Below are 20,873 nucleotides of genomic sequence, written 5' to 3'. Positions count from 1 at the left end.
ATGCCCCTTGTCAGTCAGCCTCATTCCTGGGGGTGAAGAGGGGAGAGGGAGGGTGCAACAGAGGCAGCCACAGGCCCTTTGGTCTCTGCGATTGGCCTTAATCCGCCAGCTAATAAGTTCAGAGAGGAGCCATATGCTGCGGTGCAATGTGTGGGGAGGGGAGTGTTGCCTCATGTTACTTACACCAGGCCGGCGCTTTCCTAGGTACCGCCCTCCCACGGTCTGTGCCTTTGTACTGGGGGATCAGCCCTCTCCACGCTGTGAATGGTCCGAATTGATTAAACCCCACCGTATAATTGTCAGCAAATCCTAGCGAATCATTTCCCATCCATTTGAAAAGTACAATGTGCATTTCTCTTTTTCTCCTCGCTTCTTTTTCTTTCTCACCATCCCCACCCCTCAACGTCCTTCCCCTCCTGTTTTTCTTCTTCTTCTTCTTCTTCTTTTTTTTTTGTAAGGTCTCCAGTTTGTCCCTGCATGCCACTTTTGGTCCCCCGTGCATGAGAGGGAAAGCAGAAGCTGTTGGAGGAAGAGGATGAGAGAAAGCAGGGTGAGGAGGCATAGGGTATGCTTGGTTGGACAGCTGGCCATAGATGAAAGTGGGCAAAGGGGACACGAGTTTTAATCTGTGGCCTAGGCCAAAGAGCAGAGTGCTTATCTGAAACCTTACCTGCCTAGGCGCAGCCAGGGAAGAGCAAGGTCACAGTAGGTCAAAGTCAGGCTGTCAAGATTTTAAGGAAGCAAAAGAAACGGAGCAACTTAACTGTGGGCATATTTTGCTGCTAAATTCAAAGCGACTTTTAGATGAGTTCAGTGTAGAATGACCTTTTATGTAAGTGTGACTTTTAGCACAGATTAAAAATCAAATGGTTTATTTTGTATACCTTTATGAGACCTTTTCAATATTTCATATATTTACATTTTTTTTTCTTTAATTTGGTTGCAGTTGCATTATTAATCTCTAAAGTAGAAACAATGAGCCTGTGATACTTCCCTTCATTAATTCATCCATGTCTTCAACAGCCTTTTATTGATCTAAGAAAGCTCTAGACATTGAGTCATGACCGTCTGACCCCACCATTTAACCTTTAACCTCAGCTATGGGCCAAAGCATTTCACAGTTTACGGAAACTAGTAATCATTTCGTTCTTTGCCCGTTTTTCAGCTGGCCTCACCGACGCTTGAAAAACATTTTTTTTTTACTTCTAACCACCCTGTGTCAATGTGCTGTGTCTCACATTCTGATATAAACAAGATCTCTTGGAGATCCTCATCACGTATGGGATCATATGCATGAAAACAGTCCCTGTCACGAATCCTGTAACCTGACATTGATCTTCAGCTTTGATCCTTGGCTTTCATTACTTGCTGAAGGGCGTTGTTTGTGAGAGCGATCTTCATGTAAAGTGCTCATAAACGATCACAGGCCATGCAGGCAGATTTATGATCATGGGGGTTAAAAGGAGCTGCGGGACAATGCAGTGTCTCATCTATGCTCATAAGCTGCGTAGGTTCTGAGTTTGAATGCTGTCACGGTGGTGGTGCGGACACTGATGGCTGAGATGACAAGAAGGCAGGAGTGAGGTGGAAAGTGCAGGAAGTTTTCGTAGATGCGTTTGATGGATAACACAACCGACTCATTGCTAATTCAAATAAAAAGTACAGTGAAAAATGTGCATATGAATAAAAAACACATATTAAGATGCTAATTCTGAATGTAGCTAGTGGTCAGGAAATGTTGGCCTCTTATTTCCATGCATAACTGTTAGCCTTGCTATCCTTGATGGAAGAAGATAATCCTCAAAGGTTGTCCCTCTAAAGACCCTATCACGAGAGTTAATTATTGTTTCCCACTCATAGTTCTGCAGTGAAAATGACTGCCCTCTTGTCAAATTGCTTCCACACTGCTTTCCATCATAGTCCTTTGAGTTAACTGGTGCTGGACTGGGGATTCCTTGGTTTAACTGCTTTAGTTGCTAGAAGACCCAGTGTATTTGCTTGTACTGTAACATCACAGTCCACCAAGGTCGCTTGTACATCTGACTGTTATTAAGCATGGACATGTGCAACTACTGTTATGATACAGGTGCGCACAGCACTAATGCATATAAGTGCATCTGTGGCTACCACCACTTGACTATTTGATATCATTTGTTTTGCTTTTTTGGTCCTAATTATTGACTGAAAATTACCATTTCATTGTGAAACGTATCCTAAACCTAACCTCACTAAACCCCATGCCGGTATTTATTTGAGCCCTAATCCTAACCTATCCTTAACGTGTCAGGCCCAAGTTTTCAGTGATGTCCATTAACTAGCCTGGGAGTTCATCAGCAGGCGTCTCCTGGGAATGAGGTTATAATGTCTGGTTTGCGAACTCTGACCTCTAGTGACCATAGTGGTCTTACCCGCACATGTGCTCCTGCAACAATGCGGTCACCAATAGAACCACGTCAAGGGTCTTAAGCAAACAGATTAGGCCCGTTGTCTGTAAATAGGATGACCAGCTGCCTCACTGCCCATCACGATAATTACGTGACCCGTGAAAAAGAAAACACAAGTACTAGTTTATTGGGGACTGAAGAGGTACTGTCATTTAAAGGAATTACTTGGTAAGATGTTAATGTACGGTGGGGTGGGGGGGATTTTAACAATCTTGTTAAAAAAAAATCGAGAGCGCAAATCTAAAATTTTTACAATTTTTAAAGCCCAACAATTGAAGCAATGTGAAATGTTTTACGCAAACCAATAACAGTGGCACTTAAAAGAATTTAAATGGTGTGAGCTTTGTGGCACGACGACAAAGAAACACCATTCTCACCAGCAACACTTTGCAAGGGGGTCTGGGTTTTTCATTTTCTCCTTAACCCCCACTGCACAGCAATTTGTCCCCTACCATTACACAGTAACCACCCTGCCTGTGTCCACCCAGTAACTCCGGCCCTTTCAAACCAAAATCTTTGAGGGCAAGTGCGGCTGACCATACCCTCACTTGACCTTCTTTGACCATATGGAGAGAGGCAGTGGCTAGATTGAGAAGACACTGTTGAAAGGTCAGAGGTTAAATGACCAGGACTGTTTACAAGGAGTTCAAACATCAGGCTCTTGTAAATTTTTTTGTCCTCAGCCTGTTAATGACTCCAGTGACCCCAGTTAAAGACTACAGTGCATTTCCAGTGTTATATTTAAACAATACTGAACCAGTGATTGCAGTAAAGTATAAACGTGTTCAGCAGCAGTTTGTAAATACAAACGTGATGCAAGAAAAGAATATACTAATAAGCAGCCACCAGTTAAGACTTAAGTCCATCACACCTTGGCTTCTATACATTTTCTCACACGGGTTATGAATCTGATTAGCGTAGGGTTTTCTTTTCTTTGGAGACCCTCTGTTTACATAAAGAGGCCCAGTGGGACCAGCCCCTGAGGTCAGGGGGTCGAACCTTGGTTGTCAGAGAGCCTTGTGACATTTCTTTCCCACGTTTCCTGGCAGCCATTGTCCATGGAGCAGCCCTCCTCCCCCCCACACCATTAACGTTTGGCCCTGGGAGGTAGAGTGGCGTGAGAGGGAGGCCTAGGGGCGTTGGACCCTCAGCGGGTCCCTGGGAAACGGGCGTAACCAGGCAGGGCTGAGACGAGCGGGGACAGCATGGGGTCATTTTCCGGCTTGCTGCCCCTCTAAAGGGCTTTGGAGCACAGTATTGCAGTATTGGCCCCAAGAGGAGTGTTGGTGTGGAAGACTGTATAAAGGGCTTTGTTTGTGCGTGTGTGTGCATATGTGTGTGTGTGTGAGAGAGAAAGAGGGAGAAAATGTGTGGGTGACTCCACACCTCAGCAGGTATATATGAATATCACAATGAATATTTTACATGACGGCAATAAATTCTTGTCTTTTGATTATATTATCGGCTAATTATATTATTGGGTAAGGAAGATCAATGATGTCACAGGGCTTTTACGTAGCTTTGGCCAGTGCAGGAAAAAAGTGTGTAAAGATTTGAAAATGATGAATCAGCAATGGTAGAAACCAGCATCGAAGGTTTGGGATTGTCTACAAATCCTAAATTATTTTAATATTCTTTATGTGAGAATTTCAGAGCTTGCCAGCATTGAGAAAAGAATAAGAAAGAATGGCCTTACATAACACGGATACACACATGACTAGCGCTGAGAGCAAAGGTAGGAGCAGCTGAGGATCTTGAGGGAGAGTCACTCGGATGGTGTCACGTCTCTTCCTCCTTTTTTCCTCTTGAATGCGTGGTTAAGAATGGCAGCCGTTTTGTTTTTTATAAACAAAAACTAAACTAAAATTTAAAAAAAGATATTTTACATTGTTTTAGGTCATCGCCAGAGAATATTATGAATGTGGAAAAAAATTCTGTTCTGTTATTTCTTCTCGTTTCTACAACGTTTGCTTGTTACGTTCATCACAACTCCATTTAGTCCATTTAATTCACGATTGTTTTCTTCCTAACAAAGACTAATGGTGCACATACATATTGCTCAAGGTTGACGGAGGAGAGGAAGAGAACAGGTAAAGATTGGAATTTTTACACATGAAGAAAAAGCGAATAGCACAGTTTGTTTGTCTCCAGCAGACCATGCCGGTTCCTGAATGCTATATATAAAAGTTTCAATAAAATGTCCATTCATCCCATTGTGAGTTTACCTGGGCTGAACGTATTACCAGTAGCATATCAGCCACAAGAACTGGCCTGATAGAATCTCTCCACTCTTCCAAATCGGAGACAAAACATTGCAATCTAGTGGCTGATTGCAGCTATTTTCTTGCTGCTCTCTTTAGCAGAATTGTTTCCTGGCCCCTTTCGAATTGAGTTTATCAGGTGTTGAACAATGGAATCGCGCTGGTTTATCAGGTGTTAAACAACTGAATAGAACATCGCAGAAAAGGTCACAACTTCTCGCAAACTCAAAACCAAACTTTGTTTCATTTTCATTGCGGGATGAGGCCACAAAACCTTTAGATATGAAAAAAAAGAAGAAGTCCTGGCTGCTTTGGATGCACTACAGTATTTCTTGTTGAGCAGTCCTGATGCGTGGGAGGGTGCCATTTTATTTTCAGATGTATTTATTCATGGATCTGACATTTTAAACAACCTCTGTGTGCCTGCAGAGTTACAAACCAAGCTAATTTGCTATCATATTCCATACGTTTAAAGCTCTATCACATCCCATAGGCTGTGAGATCTGAAGACTATTCACTAGCCGTCTTTCTCGCTTCGCCTCCCGCACTCCCAAAGCCTGAACCTGAACTTGGGAGTGCAGGCAGAGATTTATATGCATGCCCCTCCTTTGATGGCAGGGTAAATATTCACACAGACAGCCAAGGTGCCCCCTTCATTACCCATGTGCTGTGTGTTTGCCCACCAGTTAAATTCTTAAGGGGATTGTTTGGGGAGATGAATGGGGCCAAAGTGCTGAAGGACGTATCGGAGTTCAGCAAACAAAACATCCTCCGATTGGCTCAGCAGCAGCAGCTTGGTCCAGTGAGCAAAGTTCGCTGCACGGGGGGTGGAGGTGGGGTGAGGGGGTGCGGTTAAGGGGAGGGTGGGGGGTGGGGGGACGAGCCGTTCTACGGTTTCGCCTGTCAATTAAGGCTGCTGTGAATGGCTAGGAGGTGGAGAGCTCCAGGCTGCGCTTGCCATCTCCTTGGTCCTGTTGGATCTGTGGAGATAGCTGAGGTGCCGTTCACCTCAAATAGGAAAACCACTGTCAATATTCATCTATTTAATAACCCTGCATGTGCTCACGGTGGCTTTTGAAGACTGTGGGGTCTGCATTTCCCTTTGATGTACCTTCATTGTCAGACCCTCTATCTCAAATCTTCGAAGATGGAATTGGTGACATTTTCTCTTTTTTCATTCATTCAATCCAACCTCAAAGGTTTCCTGCAGTATTTCTCTTGTCCAAGATGCTTTGTTGTATAGGGGGAGGGCATTCAAGTTGGCTGTAGTTCCTCAGTAGGATTTCTATCCCTGGGTAATGGAAGACCAGGAGATTTAGACAAGGATGGCACTGACTAAAATATACAGGGCTATATATACACACACAGAGATATATATATATATATATTTACATCTGCTATGACTGAAGCACAGATTGCACTATATTGCTATAATTCTGAGTTTTTTTCCTCTGAAGTGAAAAACACAAAGATGCACTGGTGCACGTATCTGTATACACACATGCATCCACTCGGACGCACAACTCAGTGTCACAATAACACCAATACCACATTGTAGCCCAGGTGAGGCCAGCACTGTCAGTAGAAAATAATGAATATTACACATTTTAGGCCCCTATTCCAGGAACTGTACTGAGTGTTAGGGCTCACTAATTAATCTGTTTGGCTTCATTATTTTCATTATTTGATATTGTTTTTTATGTACGGTAGTAGCTGTCAGGGCTTGACAAAGGTACTGAGGTCTTCAGCATCCTGATCCTCAAGTCCAGGAATTCTACCAAGGGTGACTGCTAAATGACGAGTTTGCTAAGTCATCTGTTTGGTTTTATTACAACATGAAAATCAATCCAAAGGCACTGCAATTCAGTCCAATCCAGTTTTTCCCCTCATAACACCAATTCATGAAAACCAGTGTGCTTCTTTAAAAAAAAACACACACACAGCTGAAAACACATCTATTTCGACAGGCGTTTGGATAATGTTCTTGTGAATTATGGTGTTTCTGTGTGATGTATTTTTAATACCCTTGTAAAACACTTTGTAATAGATTCTTGTCTTAAAAAGTTTTAGTTACGTACGTACTTACTTTCCTTATCCTGTAAGGTAAAGACTACACAATATTGAAGGATAACCCCAACAATCAGATAAAGCACGTAATTATATACATATATTGATTTGAGAGCTCCTCATAGAGAAACAGCCAGACTTTTGTTTGCTGGCAAATGTTTCATTTCAATATATGGAGCTTTCACTATAAAAATAGCATAAATATATTTATATATAAAATATATGGTATAAGGTTTAATATAAAGCACTGAAATGTTATAACGATAAACACATCACACTAGGATGAAGCGGATGAATTAAAAGAACAATGCTTGGTTATGCTTTATCGGTTTCTCTGTTATAGTAGCAAAATGTGTGTAAGTGTAGTGGAGACACAATTTTCATGTAATGTATGTAATGTATATTTTTGTTCTTTAAAATTTAGTAGATGTAACACTTGGTTTGTGGTGATGGCTGCTACACTGCAGTAATGCAAACACATTTACTGGGATACTAAGAACCCTCAAATGATTATGTTATGATATATGATACACAGGTGCATCAAACTTACTTTTAAATGAATGCATAATCACTTACCTTTCTTTTAATTCAATGAGCTAAAAATAGACATTCAAATTTAATGAACCACGTGTAAAATAGGCTGAAATATTTTTATTTTTCAATATTATGTCTTATTACATGTTCATAACAGAGCATAGTGGCTCTACACAAAGTATAAAACCTTCAAATAAACTAAACAAATATATTATATTGTTGTTGTTGTTTTTTTTTATGTAAACAATTCATCAAGATCTACAAATGTGTTTAACTTTACATACATTTTGGTACATATGTAGTGAATCTATATTCATCTCACAGTGAATATCGTGTATCTTATTGAAAAATCGTAACTATTAATAGCTTCACTGCAATTTTCGTGCTTACAAAGCCAGGTGGTAGGCCAGTTCTGGCCACTGGGTCACATGTTTGACACCCTTAATGTAAAGTCTATGTATAGAGTCCCAGTGAAATGAATATCATAGCTGTTTCCTCACGACAGAATATCTTTCGAGGTTTGTCTGGAGAAGGACATAACTGTGGAGCCGGCGCTCCTGAGCGTGCAGCTGCAATGTCTAACAACTTCCTCCGTTTCTCATATTCAGCTAATTTGAGTTTTCACATCTCTCCGTGGTGCTGTGCGCTCTATACATCTTCACCCACCATCCCCTCACATTTTCACTCCGTGCACTCTCACTCTGGAGGACCTATACACTCTCAGATAAGAGCAAATGAAGTCTCGTCTGCACAATTTGAAGCGCTGCTTTGTAGCTGAAAGTGAAATGGCAGCACCGCTCCTCTCTGCTCCTCTCCGTCTGGTAAAATAAGGGCCCTCTCGTTAAAAGCACTTTACCTGTGCTCCCTCTATGGATCATTATTCTCATTAAACAGATTTGGGGTTACATTCAAATCACAATTACTCCGAGCACTAACTGTTAATGGGCACAAGGGTTGAAAGAGTAAGAGAAATGTTTCTGACATTTCTTTTTATATCTCTCTTTGAGCGTGGAAGAGAACACATCAAAAGGTGCAAGGTGAGGCATAAACTCACCTAAACCAGGATGAGGATTCATTTCAAAGATGTGCAATATTGAACTGTACCTGAAATCACAGCCAAGGAATTTAATCTTTTCGCTGGATTTTAATCTTTCCCTCCGCTGGGGACAGTTTCTTACATAATGAGTATGTGTTTAAAATGTAGAAATGAGTTTTCTCTCCTGGCTCGAGTTACTAACTAGTGCACATTTTTTGACCCGATTTGACCTTTCGGGACTTAGTGAAAGTTTTTTTTTCTCTTTACAATATATAGCCCACACTACTCTGCTTCTGCGCGGTTGTGTGTGATTGTCTGAGGAGTGTTGTATATGTACCAGATAGTTGAGAACACCCCCCTGGGCCCTCCTGCACAATGCCAAGAAAAGTGCAGGCAAGATACTTTCATCTGTTCACCACCAAACTCCTGCTGGGTGTGTGTGTGTGAATGTATGTGTGTGTTTGTGGTGTGTCTCTGAGCTGTAAAGGAGACAGATATGTCACCTTGGGCACTGCAACACAGGGAGGAAACTACTTTTTTTTTCTCTTCTTGCATTACAGATACAGTAACTAGTCCTAATTTGGTACTTGATATACAGCTTTCACAATATTTAAGTAAGTCTCTGAACTTTGTATCAAGTGTTCCTCAAATAAAACCCTTTTAAAAGTCGCACACTCACTTCTTCCTGTGAGAATTCCTTTTTTTATTTATTAACCTGCAGACTGCCTCGGGAAAAGAGTCTCATATGAAGTGTCATTGATGACCAAAAGAAATCAAAATGTGGATGCGCCTTACGATAGATGTGTGTGTGCCTGTGTGTGTGTTTTAAAAAATTAGAATATGCAGTAAGTACACAATTTAGCAATTTGTGCACATTGGTGAGCATTTATGTGGCTTCACTTCACTGCTACTATGTTGCATGTTTGTGTGTTTGTGTGCGCGCGCGTTTTTGCAGTATGTGTGAGGGCCTCTCCTGGTGACTGCCTAGGGCAATAGCACAGGATGTAATCCCGTGTATGCCTCCAGTCTCTTAGCTGCCTGCGTAGATGTGGAGGAACGTTTTAGCCCCTGCAGTGTGCCGTAGGGCAAAAGTGCTCACCCTCCCGTACTGCTAACAGACAGCAGCTGTTGCAGCACCGACACACTTTCTTCTTCACTCTCTCTCTCTCTCTATTTCTGTCTGTGTGGCACAGTTCGATTTGCGGCAATGAGAGATGGCTTAAGGAGGGAGAAATTGACTTTTGACAGCCATTATGTTAAAGTATACACACTTCCACAAATTTGTATCAGTATCCGGAGGTGAAGAGCACTCTTCTGCCTGAAAATCAAATCATCTACTTAATGTATAGCCTTATCTTGATTGGCAGTCGGTTGTGCAAAAGCGGAGAAATACAGTGGGTAAAACATACTGATAGAGAAGCCAAATGTCACGCAGACGTCCTCGGCGCTCAATCCAGGCCCCGCAAGTGACAAATGACTTCGGCCCAACATGAAAAGCTTTGTTCGGTATGTGCATGAAAATGCATCACTTAAAATAATCAGCAAGGGAGATTGTCCAAAGTTCCGCTGTATTCTTAACAAAGCAGAAACAGATTTTTGATGTGCGCTCGGCTGCTGGGTACTAGTGTGTCTCCAACTTTTAAAAGTGACAAAAAGCAGTTAGAGCCGTAAATGTTAGAACATGGGCACACTGTACTGAAACGCTGGTCTTGATCTGTAACACATTATTATTATTTTTAATATAAATTCCGTATTATTATTCCTGAATTATGTAATTTAACAAATACTTTAATAATAGTCATGCTTGTGTAATTATCCAGGTGTAGCTGATGGTGTCGACCTCAGATGTCAAACATAAAGCCCACTTTGATCTAAGTGGGCCAAATGAGTGAAACTCCACATTTACAGCACATTTCAGTTTTTCTACATGATAAATGTGTAAAATTACAGAACATGTTTTGGTGCACTTTGTCCCATATTTATAAAGCATAAAGTTTTTTTTTCCTTTTGTTAAAACTGAAATTTCTATAGTAGACTGTAAAACACATTTTAAGTATGTAGTATGAATAGATATGGGCAAGATCTTTATCAGCAGGAAAAGCTGTTAAACTTATAACAATAGAGTTAAGAAATTTAGGCCCTCCTTCATGTTTTCCAAATCTTTTCAACAGGCTGGACTGGAATCTTTGTCAGGCTCCTTCTAGCCCCTGGGCCTTATGTTTGACACCCCTGGTGCAGACAGAAGAACTTCCCCTGTTTACAATGTCAAAATAGCTTTTAGTGTTTGCTCTGAAACCTGTTAAAGGCTAAATCGAAAGTTCCTGTGTCATTACCCTTAACTAACAGGTTCAGCTTTATCACGGCCTGACCTCCTGTGGCGCTTGTCAGTGATGACGTTCACGAAGGAAGGCTGGAGGAGTGACAGGTGGTCCTCGTGATAACTATCCATCCGCCACCTTCTGTCTCACTATGGTGCGACCCTGTGTCACTGATCTCATCTCTGATGTCTGCGGTTGCATCAGAACGCGGTGAAAAGAAGGATCAAGAGGTGTCATGATCGATAGGTCAGAATGAGAACGTGCTGAAAGGTCAGCGCTAATTGATTCCCACATTATTGCGCTGCACCCTCTGTGCTGCTGCGTCTTGTTGAGTGTTGCGGGATATCAGAACCCCTGTGTATTTTTAATAACATCAACCGATCCTAATTATTCGCTCTGCTCTGGCAGAAGAGGCCGGCCGTGACATTTTCTTCATCTGCGCGCGATGTGTTATCTTATCTGCACAGCCCTCGCAAACTCTGACCTGTCTCTCTCTGTGACTGTTCCTTGTTAGGAGGAAAGTCTGCTTGCCCCCCTGCTGCATGTAACCTCTGCCATGCAACCATCATTAGTGACTGATAGTGGGTGTACACGGTTGCTGCGCGGCGCTCCGACCAGCCTTCTTGAACTCCAGGAGGCTATCGTGGAGCTTTGTGGGGTCCAAATCTTGAATCTTAGACCGCTCGGCCGAGAGCAATCCTGGCAAGACGTTCACCTGTGCTCTCGGCTCTTCATGGGAAGAGGATGGGGCCAAATCTGATTTTCACCTCTGTCTAGGATGGTGTGAAGCTCTGATGGAGTTTTGACTTGTCTGAGAAGTGTAGTGACATGAGCGGATGAAATGGATGTTAGTGGTAAGCTTAAATAGAGTACCGTGTCTTATTTAGCACAGTCATTGTCTATTTAAGACATGAGTGATTGGGGAGTGTTGTCTCCCATGGCAAACTTTTCCTTTTAATCTGGCAAAGGCCAAAAAAAGAAAAAACCCAGACTATAAATTAGTCAGAGTGGACCTCTAAAAAACAAACAAACAAAACAGCCCCCCACATGCAATACTAGCTTAACCAACTGAAAACCAGGTTCAGGCAACTACACAGCTCCTTTTGACCCTCTAAAACCGTTTTGTCCAGCACTACTTCTCTGAAATAGCATTAGCATAAATCTCCAGCCCATAGAGGTAATGATGGCGTGAAATTATGGCTGCCTCAGCAGACCTTATTCCCCTCTCTGCACTCCCTCCCTCTGGGTCCAAGGCCTCAGCCTTCGACTGAGACTGTCTCCCAAGCCTTCTTTCTCTCCATCCCCTCTCCCTCTCTTCTTCTTTGCCTTCCAGTTCCATTCAAAGGGAATGTGTAACTGAATTTGAAATTGAGTGCCCTTCTTTCAAGGACCACGGCTAATGAGACGTTTTGCCTTGAAATCCAGACTGGATGAGGGAGACCCTGATGGGCAAGGCCTGGAGATGATAGCCACCTTGTATGTCAGGTGTAAGGCTGTCCGGATCTCTCACCACTGTGAAGGGGAAAGGTGGTTCTATAGGAGTGAGAAATAAGGATAAGCCTTCGTAGAATGAGCACTCTTCTCTGGGTCACCTGGGCTGCCATTGTGAATCCAAGAGCCAATCTGAAATAATATGCCCCTGTGATCTGCATCAATGTGCAAAGAGAAGACTGACACCAGCCAGGCCTCCCCCTTTTGCATACATATATTAGAAGCCCATAAGGGTCTGTAGAGACATAGGAGGTGAGGTGACAATTAGACCAAGATGGAAGAAAGTACACTGTAGTGGGTCTGAGTGAGTGAGATGAGGAACGATGCAGGACGGAAAGATGTAGGAGAAAGAGATGGAAAAGGGGGACGGACCCATAGAAACAGGTACACTTGACAGTTTGCGGTCTCGGGATCATCCAAGAGACTCTGCATGGGTGCGATGATGAAAGGAATCGGGAGCTTTGCGTCCTAGGAGTTCACCCTTTAATCAGGGGCCCAGAGGAGAGAACCTTGCAGCCTGGGGGCCCCTGAACGCTGCTAGCAACTGTCATGCTAATGAAAGAGGCTCAGGGTGTGAATGGAGAGGCTAGCTTGTTACCAGTGTGCTAATTAATGCATGTGCCAGGGCTGTGTGTGTGTGTTCATGTACGGGTTTTATGCATTTTAATGAGGTGTCTGTGTACGTGTGAGAGTGTGCATGCTTGTTGGGATGAGTGGGATTCGAATCGTGGAGTGAGACGGATGTGCGACCAGGTTTAAAAATAGGGGCTCAAGAGTGCAGAATAAAGCAGATGCATCTAGAAACAGGATGGAGATAATTTGTTGGGTATTATGTGAAATCAAGACGCGAGTCTGCCAGCAACATCATCTTACTGCTCTGTTAAAAGATCGTTTCAAATTTTAATTGAAAGCACACACAATGGAATCAGATAACAGCCTGTAATTAATACATTAGAGTAGTTTTATCTATTAAACTACAGATTCTTCTTCAGCTGCCGTCTGCTGTCTCCATCACTACTGTGGAAACAATCCTGTCTGATTTACTTTCTCGTGGCTGGCTACATCACACTGGCTTCTGTTGATCGGCGCTTTTGTGTCTGCCAAGTCTCAGACTATATGACTAATAATTATCTTTGGAGATGTGTGAAGGGTCTCATTCCAGACAACCCTTTCTGTCTATACCCCACGTTCCCACGGATGAATAGCTGGGGCTGGGTGGGTGGGTGGGGGAACTTGTGGATGGCCACAGGCAAAGCATATGGCCTTAGGCCGCAGCATTGTCTGAGCTTGTTTGGGAACGACTAAAAGAAACTGCATTGTTGCACGTGTCACCCAGACAAGACGTAGGGGCGTGTGTCAAGGACAAAGAGAAAGCCATCAAAGTCTGTGACCTTTTAATTTGCTGGTGGCCTCTCCCACAGACCACAGTATCGGCCATACATGCCCCCATTCTGTGATTGGGAACTCGATCAATGTCGCTGGTATCGACAAGGGACTCAGTTTGACGCAAACTGATGCAATCATGGTGGTAAATGCATGTGCTGAGGTTTCTTGTAAAATTCTTTATTCAACACGTATGAACTATATCATTTCCACAATCAGAGCACAGACGAATTAGGTTCAGTCTTAAACGTTTCGAGGTTAGGGCCTCTGAGAGACTTGCTTATTTTGCCTGAAATGTGAAATTCTCATCTGTGAAGAATTAGAATTATTTTCCAGGGCATCAAAACTAATATCTCCGGAGATGTAACCCAGTGCGGAGGTGATACACTAACGAATTATGAGCTACTTTTCCTTCATCAGTCAGCTCGCGCGCAATTTTAAACAGCCTGTTTCTACATGCTCAGCAGAAAAAAAAGAGAAAAGTTTTTCTTTGGATTAAACAGCAAAACGAAAACACGTGAAATTTGCTTTAATTTAAAAAAAAAAAATACCCTTTATGTTTTTGGTTTGTTTTTTTTCTCGCAATTTTCAAGTGAGACGTACCGTTCTGATTAACAAAACGTTCACACGTTCCATAGGTCACTGTCCAGCTTCAGGAGTGCCAGCTACACTCGAGGTGCCTATATTGTGTTCCACTAGTGCTGCCTCTCATATTCCACCCTACCCCCAACCTTGTCTGCCCTGTAAAGTGCCATTATAAAAATGTCAAGGGGTCCCTCTTTCTCGTCCTGCCTGTCAAAATCATGTGCTATTATGCAAATCAGTGTGTGAACATACATTCTCTGAGATTTACACAGGCTATATGGGCTACGGGCAAGAGTGAATTCAGATGATTGCAGACTTAATCATAGAAATACAAACTGCACATGTACATTTATGAACACGTGAACATTTTACACTGCCCCTTGGAAACATTATCATTGTGTTACATGTATTATTTAAGCAGCATCCCATGTTTTTCCCTTTCTCTTTATATAAAAGGTCATTAATGTAACATTCATGATTTCTAAGCAGAAAATGAAAGCGGATTTTGAAAAAAAACAAAACATATGGATCAAAGAGGCTCATAGAAATCTAAAACTTTTTAATATCAGTATTTGAAGCAAATAACTTCATGGGAAAAAAAATCGGTTTAGTTTTAATTCCTATTGAACTCGGATAAATTCCCAAATTCCACTATATTCTTCATCTCGAGAGGATTTTCATTCACTGATACATTTTATTGAAATGGTTCAATGGCGGTAGGCCCTTACATTGGGTTTAAAGCAATTTTTCTCAGTGGCTGTTAGAAGTGCACATGAGATTTTTATCCTTTTACATTTCTTAACTCTTTCCCTTTTTAAATGCCTGTGTTTGAATTGCAGTGTCAGGGGTAGTTTTGTAGTTCTGCAGAAATGGAAGTAGTGTATGTGAGAAAAGAGGAGGAAAGGGATGTAAAAAGATAGAAATATGTAATTTTTTTTTTTTTTCTCTGGAAAGCGTCAAGGTACCTAAGATAGAGGTCAAAGCTATAATGTACCCATTTGGAGGTTGAATCATTAAAGCCATTTACTATGGCTTTCATTGCATTGCTTCTTAAGTAATGACGGAGGTCTTCCTATTGAGAGCGAGTGAAAAGAGCTATGTGTATCCTTCTGCTGCACCTGCCCTATATGGAGTGTTATATTAAAGAAAATCAAGAAAGGATAGATAACTTCACCTCTCTGTGACACATCAGGGTATCCATTAGCTGCAGGAGAGCACGGGAGAGAAAAGGAGAGCGAAACAGAGAGCGGGCCTTCTGTTTTGACATCCATAGACCGGAATATCGCTCCATTGTTTGTTTCTCAGAGACAAGGAGTCATGGATGTGGTTTGAGTGACAGTGAGTGTGATGTACGCTGACGCGCAGAGCTGATTCACATTTCCTCTAATTGCTCCACATTGCCCGATCTTGGCACACATGTAGAGCATGGTAAGAGGCGCCTCTTTTTAGGTTGAAACGGGGAATGCTGTGATTTGGCATACAAAGAGAAAAGGAGGCACAGGGGGTAAGAAGAAGAGCAGGACGAGGAGGAGGAGGTGGAGAAGGGCTGGAAGAGGAGAGCGCTCTATTATTCCTGATAGACTACTCTGAAGGACAGAAAGGTGATGGCCTTGTTTGTACAACTCTGTGGCATAATAATGTCCTGCGTTAAATCTCTGGCCAGTTAAGGCGTAGATGTGGTGTGGGTGCGTTAGATGTATGACATAAGGCACATTCGACCAATCAAGTGTCACGGAGGCAAGCCAGTTTTGTGGAAATAAACCAAATGGAGAAACAAAGAAGGGGACGTGAAGGGTACAAAATAGTGGCAGACATGGCGTCACTTTTGATTCATGGTGTGCTGAAGAGCATTGAGATTGGAGGAAATCCTTGCGGGGGGGGGCCCTCTATCCTTGCTGATGCTATTTTAATTAAATAGTTGCTAGGTTACACATTGCAGAACGACAGAGGTGGGTGGTGTGGCACAGGCGCCTGGGCAAGGGTGTGTGCACGCGTGAATATTCGTGTGTGATGGAACATGTCCCTCAACAAAGAAAGCACATCCCTTTTTTTCCCCCACACCCAATCTATAATAAGGATTTCAAATGTGAGACATATTGACATGAAATACAGTGAGAGCGATTTTACGCTCTCTAAAACTCTCTCCAGCTCTCTCGCTCGCTCTCCCCATATTCGTCTGTCTTTTTCATTTTTTTCCTCTCGCAGATCAGAGGACGGGGGGAAGCCCCCTTTCATCTCTGTGACAGCGCTTTTCACCTCCACTGGTGACTGGTGCTCCTATTGCACACTGGGATGCCAGACAGAGCAGAATGCCACAGGCCCGTGCGCCCTGGCAACCGTTCCTGCTTTAGATGCCTCCCTCGCTCCACAGCGTACTCTGGGAATACGCGCACCCTCCTCCAGCCTCCTTTAGCCGTCCACCCCGAGCCTTCGTCCACAACCTCCAGACAGGTCACTGATGGATGGAGTAGGAGAGCGCAGAGAACCCCTTGATGTTGGAAATAAATCTGACAGGCCCGGATGGATAAGGCCAAGCATTATATTTCTCATTGGCCTCACGCTGAAGTGTGTACGTGTGGAGCGGTTTGTCCTATTTTACTACACCATTTTCTTTACTTTTAACACCCTCCCTCATCTGCGCCCCAGCCCTTCCTTTCTTCTCCTCTATGGCAGCAGAGATAATGCCATAATTTACAGCTATGCATTGTAGAAGATGAATGATAGTTGCTTTTCTTGCTTAATATGCATTCACCACTACCAGATAATAGTCTTTTTGTAGGAATAATAAAAGAAATACCCTCAAATTTTTTTTTAGCATTTTTATGTTATATCCCTTCTCCATAATGTGCTAAAAGTGATGTATAATTTTCAATCTTTCATTAGAAACAAAATTGATAATGATGAAAGTGTGCTACATTTTTCTATAGCTTTTCTTCTTTTTTCATGTTCTTAAGTGAAATATTGCACGAGGGGGGGAAAGTTCGCTTTTCTTTTTCTCCCATAGGTAGTCTCTTGAGTGTATATGCAGCCTGCTTAAGAACAGGGGGAGAAAACCACACACACACACACACACACACACAAATAATTTTGCAGAAATCTTTTTGCAAAAACATCTAGTCTTGATGCATATACAGCATAAATATGTATTCCATGTCTCCCTCACAAACAGCAATTTCTCTTGTAAATTCACACTTCCATGTCTTCTCAGCAGACTGTGTGGTAAAGGAGGCTGGAGCTTCGGTGTGTGTTTGTGTGTGTGTGAAAAGAGGCTGGGTTCCAGTGTCCAGGGCCCGGTTTCCCTTGGGAGCACTCTAAAATACTCCACTGACCTTCCTATCTCCTTCAAATGCAGGTCATGGCGAGGGGTCAGAGGTCACTTGGAGCAACAGGATGTCAGCGTGTGATCTCCGTGCAAACAGGTTCAAATTCGCTCCCCGAACACGGCGGTGCTTTGATTTTCCTTTTTTTGGGCAGGGGGGTTAAAAATGTATGAAAATGACCTAGTTTGTGGTTATTCGGTCAGTGAGTTTTGCAGAAAATAGGTGACACGGTAGTAAATATACAAAACCTTTCTCCTTTTTATATTAGAGACATACAGCGACAGCCAAGATATTACTGTTGAAATATCCTTTCAATATTAGACAATATATCACCAAGTCAACACCACAAAGTATTCTCTGATTGTGAATAGTTTCGACACCCTCCCACCCCCCCCCCACCTTGACAACTACACATCGACTGCATGTTTATGAATCTTAACAGATCCGTGAGGAAACCTGCAGAAGCCACTCATTGCATTTCTGCTAATTGACCGGCTTAAAATAAATTTCTCGCTTTTACCCGGAGCAATGTTCAGAATTTGCAGCCTTCATTCAAATCAGTCTTAGTTCCTGAAAACAGCGCGCAGCCACATTGTCTTAATTAGGAACATAGGCTGGCTTTACAGCAATGTGTGGGAGGACCTGGAGGTTGAAGTGCTCCGTGAATGCAATGTGCATCATCATCCTAATAAAATATAACTTCGAAAATTAACTCTGTTCGACCTGAGGCACGCAAAACAACAGGGTCCACTGAGCTAAAGTGATGCAGGTTTTAGTGGCGTGTGTGAGTCTACGCGTGCGGACGTGTGTATGTGTGTGTGTGTTTATATAAATGCATTTGTGAATGCTCAACCACAAAGGGAGCAATTATGTAAAAAAAAATGTTTGTTACTATATTACTTCCTTTATTGGAGTAGAAGGGAGAAAATCCCCAAGAAGAAAGTGTGATGCATACTTGCAGCTGCTTTGTCCTAGTTCGAGCGCCACATTTGCCAAAGTGCATCAGAGTGTCAGCAACTCAAAGATGAAAAATAGATGAAGACAATAGTGCATTTCTCACAATTTTCCTAATAAAGTGTCAATCAAAAAGCTGCATGAATGACACTAATATCATATGATGCAGCATTCCATATCAAAGATATCACCACTGCTCATCCCTCCCCCTGCACCCCACCATCCTTCCCCAGCCTCCCTTTTGCTCAATCTGAGGCCTGTCCTCCCCTCGTATTATCACCATCATCATTCGGACATGAAAGGAGAGAAACAAGTGCCGCACCGCTGCCAAGGAGAAACCTTGATCTCGGAGCATTTGCATTCTCCACCTTGTTCCAGTGGATGTGTGAACGAGTTACCCAGGTGCTCTCTCATTGGATGGCACTGAAAAACAGGCACTCTGCTAATGCTCCAAACAAGCAGGCTCTCCCACTTCCACCACCCACCCCCAAGACGCCCCCCCCCCCCCTCAGCTCCACATACTGTCACACTCAGCTGGTGGCACTAGAGGGCAGTCCACTCTGTTGGTTTGTATTGTTAAGGCATCTACATACAGTAGAATTTGCCCTGAGGAAAAAACGGGACACAGAATTTTTTTTTTTAAAATATATAATTAATTGATTTATTCATGTGAATCCCTTTAGGAAAAAAAATCTATTACATTTCTGCTTAATGCACTGCTTTTTTTTCACCACAAGACATTAAGCTTTTGCTAATTAATTCGGAATGAACTGTTAATCTTCGACTAAGCAAAGTTTGTCTCGCAAAGAGTGGATTACATATGCAAGACACAGAGTATGAAATTCACTCGCTTTTGGTGAGTTAAGATGCCATAGTGTCTCGGATTCACGAACATACTGACACATCTGTTAGCTCACCTTAGAAAAGATGATGCAAAACTGTACAGTGAATGGGCAGAAGATTCATAATCGCATATTTTGCCCATGTGTTACACTTAAAAGACCAATACTACAACTCAGTAGTACACAACAGTATTAATGTGTCCATCTGTCCATACATCTTCTTTCACTATAGGAATATTAATTGATAAAAAAAAGGGGGGGGGGGGGGGGGGGGGGGGGTGAAACATTCCTGTTTTTTACATTAATATTCAATAGAAGAAATTCCATTAAACCCATGATATGTCGACACACACACACAGATTTGAAGGAGCTATACTGTGGCAGTGTGTCTGTGGCATAGTGTCTATCAGGAGGCTGCTAATTAAAGGCCTACAACAATGAAGCATGGAAACCTCAGAGGAACAGTGCTCATCTGAGATGAATTAATGTAGGAGCAGTGGTGATTACCACGAGGGCAGTCAGCTGTTTCATATTTCTAGCACAAGGCAGCGGACCTCAAATTTTTAACCATGACGAGATGTAAATGTAGGATTTTCATCGTTCCAGTCCCCCCACTCGCGCTTTATTGCGTTGCACTGGTAACCAGTGGAATTTTAACTAAATTATGTCATGGTACATGGAAAGCTTATCAAAGAATACTAATTATGTGCTGGGACGTGAACAATGATGACGATCAGTGAAAAACTGCACAAAGTTATCCACAGCGTTACGCCTGAATGTTGGGTTTCTGTGAGTTGTGTTATTTGCCTTGTCAGTGACTCGGAGAATAAAAATTCTGAATGTTTTGCTTTATGATTTCCTGAAATCGATGTAAATTAAGTTGCCTGAAATCTCCTGTCCTGTTTATGTTCTTTTATCTTACGTGTCAATAAAAGTGTTTGAATCGTTATGTGATCTTTAAAGGTCTCTTATAAAATACCTGACTTTGTGAAATTTAAGGACAAGTTTGTTTTTATGTTAAAATGACCTCCCCTTTCTCTGAAATGTCTGGGTTTTTAATTTATTTTATTGTTATCCAGTTGTTGTCATGCTAATAAAAAGACAATAATTGCATTTAAGATGTTTATTTCATGCTAATATCAGACAATCAAGCTGTAATCAGCATTCAGTTCAGCAGGGAACCTCTGTTTTTCTTATCTTGTTTATGATTTGGAGGTATCGCTATAAAGAATGTAAAAAGAAAAAAGAAACCACCAAAGTAAAAATAGGTCGGGAGTGTTCAAGACACGTGGAGTGCTCTCTTTTAGGCCATTCATGGCACAAGGTCAGGTCGATCACGCAAGTATGGCGGCCGCATCTCACAATCAGCGTGAGGATGGGATCACTTGTCTGTGCGGGACAGAAAGCTCACTATTATAGCTTCGCCCCTTCAGAAGCTTCACAGTTCTTCTGGCTGTGTTAGGGATGGAGGGGTGTGGCGGGGGGAATCAATGCTCCCTTTCCTGAATCGGAGCTCCATGCCGCTCTATGGAGAAGGGACGTCTGTGAATAGGACCCACTCAAGAGGAATAAAGGAACCTCTCCACTGGTTTGTTTTGGAAGCTGTCTTATTGATCTGTCTACCTATGAATGAATGCC

At 42.4% G+C, this 20,873-nt stretch overlaps 1 long non-coding RNA gene across 1 annotated transcript in view; it reads left to right on the top strand.

Moving 5' to 3' along the window:
* Positions 1–18,870, top strand: part of LOC143421478 (uncharacterized) — a 31,025-nt gene extending 12,155 nt beyond the window's left edge. Inside the window, exons 2-3 of the long non-coding RNA XR_013101137.1 lie at positions 16,325–16,688; positions 17,472–18,870. This is a non-coding gene — a long non-coding RNA (uncharacterized LOC143421478). The remainder of the gene's footprint in view (positions 1–16,324; positions 16,689–17,471) is intronic.
* The last annotated feature ends 2,003 nt before the right edge of the window (positions 18,871–20,873 follow it).

The sequence above is a fragment of the Maylandia zebra genome, linkage group LG12 (genome assembly GCF_041146795.1).
Source record: "Maylandia zebra isolate NMK-2024a linkage group LG12, Mzebra_GT3a, whole genome shotgun sequence".
Lineage (NCBI taxonomy): Eukaryota > Metazoa > Chordata > Actinopteri > Cichliformes > Cichlidae > Maylandia > Maylandia zebra.
The sequence above is the reverse complement of the archived record's forward strand: the minus strand, read 5'-3'. Positions and strand labels throughout refer to the sequence as shown.